This window comes from Rhopalosiphum padi, chromosome 1 (assembly GCF_020882245.1).
Source record: "Rhopalosiphum padi isolate XX-2018 chromosome 1, ASM2088224v1, whole genome shotgun sequence".
In the NCBI taxonomy this organism is placed as follows: Eukaryota; Metazoa; Arthropoda; class Insecta; order Hemiptera; family Aphididae; genus Rhopalosiphum; species Rhopalosiphum padi.
The window spans coordinates 33377227-33381211 of NC_083597.1; the positions used below are offsets into that span (position 1 = coordinate 33377227).

The 3985-nt window shown below is 29.6% G+C and overlaps 1 pseudogene; it reads right to left on the reverse strand.

Moving 5' to 3' along the window:
• Positions 1–2183: 2183 nt before the first annotated feature.
• Positions 2184–2305, reverse strand: LOC132918759 (5S ribosomal RNA; annotated as a pseudogene).
• Between the last annotated feature and the right edge of the window lie 1680 nt (positions 2306–3985).

Consider the following 3985-nt stretch of genomic DNA (forward strand, 5'->3'; position numbering starts at 1 on the left):
TTTAATATAAGCGTACCTAGTATACAATTGTTTTATTAAAAACGTAGTATATTATCTTATTTGGCGGAAACGGATATTGATGGAAAAAGGAAAGACACATTTTTGGTAGAAACGGGTATCGCCTGTCTATACAATAATTGTTAAAATAATAGATTTATGTAACGTCACAAATATATACCTACTAAATGCCTAGGAGGTATTTACCTATATAAACTACTTATACCTTAGCATATCACGCTTATAATATAGGTACCAAATTAAAGAAATATAACATTTAAACATTTAAATGTACATTTGACCAATGGTTTTCGTGCTGTATAATGTCATGTAACGTTTATAAGGTATACACAAGTATATAAGCGATCACTGTTTTTTTAACAGCAACAGTTCGCTAACCAATATAATATGTTGTCGATTTTAAAGTTTTTTAATAAAATTATTTTATTTTTATATTTCATTTTCATATTATGTTATTACTTAATACTTATCTATAGTAATTATTGCTAATTAAGAATCTATACTTATCTACATATTATTATGATTTTTCTTGGGTTAAGGACTTCTAGTTATTTTCTCTAGTTTTAGTTTTTCTAGAAAGGTCGCAGAACAATGTGAGTGATGCATTTATTTTATATAACACTGAATTAGGAAGTTATATTTAAAAAAATGTTTGTATGTTATTTTATCATTATTGCATATACAAATTAGACAAATTAAGAACATAATATTATAGAGTACACATCATAATTTAGAACGTTTTGGTATTTGATATAATTGTACAACATAATATAACGAGCTGTTTAAGTATAATTTGTTGGTGTAATGAACATTTTTACTGTTTGTATTAATGACCCACAAAAGTACTTATAATAAGTGATCTATAGCTAAATGTTGCTCTAAATTTAACAATGTGAGATTTCCTATCTTGTTTTTAATTCATTATTTAGTAGAATTGTTTTTTAATATTTATTTAAATTTACATCTGATATAAAAACAATAAAAACTATAATCATGTATTGCTGGCTGCTAATATTTTTAATTATAACATGTTTAATGTTGAAATACCCACATAATAATAATATTATTTATTTAAGTCGCACAGTTTATTGTTACAGTGTTATTATTACAAAAAATACCTACGTCGAATAACTTATTATTCAGTTCTGAGTGTATATTGTTATAACGTAAATTTGTCATAAAATATATTAACGTATATTATTATCATAAACTATCTAATAATAAATAATAAAGCAAAATAATATTACCGATCGCCGTGACTGCTGCGGCCGGCCCAACGATGCTGTCGAGTTCAGCCAAATCACTTGATTCACTTGCAAATGATGAGCCCCAAAAAGTAGACAGTGATGTCGTCGATTCGATATCAAAACAAAATGGATCGGTTCCCAATATTGGACTCATATCGGGTGCAGGTGATGCGTTGGAGATCCAATCATCGTCATCGGTACCAACGCAGCTAGTATCTACAGGCTCGGCCAAATCGGACGCCGAAAAGGGTGACTTCATTCGTTTACCGAAGAAACCCTGGAGTTCGATGCCGAACATTCACATAACGTTTGGTGAAACCGAAGCAACCGACATTGAGTGCATTTCTATGAACCTTTTAGACTCGACCAAACCAGACGCCGAAAAGGGTGACTTCACTCGTCTACAGAAAAAACTCTGGAGTTCGATGCCGAACATTCACATAACGTTTGGTGGAACCGAAGCAACCGAAGTTGAGAGCATTCCTATGAAAGTTTTAGCAGAGATTGAAAATGAAACGAAACCGGCCTATGATGAGAACGTTTATTCAGATCCAATAACCAACACCAGTCATGGAACCACCACTGAACGTAGACGTCGTTCGTGGTGGAAACGTATTAAAAAATTCGTACGTCGAATGTTTTGTTGTGGTGCGTAATATACTAATATAGCCTATAGTTTAAAATATAATACAGTGTGATTATTTTAACTTGTACGCAGTTATAAGTTAAGTATATTATATATTATAAATTTGAACCTAGAAAAGTTTCTTATAGCTTTTAGGGTTAGGTTAGGTAAAAATATTTATATATTATATAATTAAAAAATTAAAAAAAGACTTGACAAAGATAAAAATATCTTAATATTTTTTAAGTTAAAATTGGAAATAAACATTGAATTTATTAAAAAAAAACAAAAAATGCCAACGGCACGTAGTGTTCCCAAGCGGTCACCCATCCAAGTACTACTAACTAAGCCCGACGTTGCTCAACTTCAGTGATCGGACGAGAACTGGTGTATTCAACGTGATATGGTCGTTAGCGATGTGTTAGTAGAAAATAATAGCAATTAAATACCGTAATCAAAAGTTTAAATTTTTTGGTGGTGGTATAAGATGAAAACTGAATTCAGTTAATTTTCAATATTTTTAAAAAAATACTAAAAAGTAAACACGACACTAAACATAAATGTATAAATTAAGTTTTGATTTTACAGTAAAACATATTTACTTACTTATTTACTTATTACATACTAATTTAATACTATCGGTATTGCCAGTATTGGTAAAATATTTGCCATTTGGTCAAAGTACCTACGACCTACCTACCTATTAGTTAATAGTTATATGTGTCATGTTGCATACTTAATGAATACGAATTTCAATTGGATTAGAACTTATAGTGGTTGAATATTTCGTAATCCGTATCAGGAAATTACCTGTCTATAATATTATACAACCGCGTTAATATAAACGCCATGTGTTTGGACGAATAATTAAAAATTGCAATGTGTTTGGACAATTTAGCATAATGCGTTTGGGCGAGTGATTTTAAAACATTGTAATGACGTGTTTGGGCGACCTTTTTTTCTTTTGTCGGCAGTTTTAATAACACACCATCAGCTGAATTATGATGAGTAGTTGATTCATGGTTATGTATATTATTATTTGAAAAAGATAGTATTTTATATTTTTATCGATAGTAGAATTCAATAAAACACTTAGGACATTTACTGTTAGTACATCGAGAACGAGAAGACCCGTTTTTTAAAGTGGTTAGATTCACAAAAAATATTATTTTCAATTAAAATGCATCGCTTGTTTAATTTTGTATTTAAAATATATTCAATTTTATGATCCATATTTAATATAAAGTCGATAATACGATAATGTAAGTTCAGTTTGTCTCGTCAAAACACATTATTATTAATCGACGTTAATTATAAATCAATTGTAATAATATAATCATTTTGCACAAAAACTATAAATGTATAATATAGGTACTAATTATATAGTGTATTTAGCGTATTGCTAGTGTATCATTTGAACGTGTACGAAGATGCAGTCTATTAGTTTATTTTATTTTATTAAAATACGTTTAGAAACCTGGGATTTAGAATGTTCGTAGAGCAGGCCGTATACACTATACAGCTTAGACTATTTAGGTTAAAGCCTAGGGCGGCAAATTTTAACGATCGAAACGAAATAGCTTCTTTTTTTTCTTAGGTGATAAATTTATTTCAGCCTATGGGCGGCAAAAACCTTAATCCGGCCCTGTATATTTATAAACAACATATTTGTCAGCTTAAGATTAAAAATTTAAAAAATCAATATTTATTTGCCAGTATATACACACAGACAGTAGTCTGAAAATAAACTCCCAACTTCTAAGTCTGGACATATTGCCATAAGTTGTATAAACGCCTAGCTATGATAAGATTTTTATCGATGATGTGCTATGTTATACCTATAATTTATTATTAACCGTCGACAGTATGCTGAATGTCTCTTGTTAATCGCAAGAATTGTCGTACATTTTATAAAAAAATTTTGAAAAATCAGTTTACACATTTTTTACTTACAAAACAACGTTTCAAAACACCAAAAAGAGATGCTTTTCCATCAAAATCCCAGCCCTAAATATTATTACTAAAAGTTAAGATAAATGGCAACGTCGCTAGAAAAATCGTTCTCAATCGTTTGATTTTAAGGTACAAAATATTG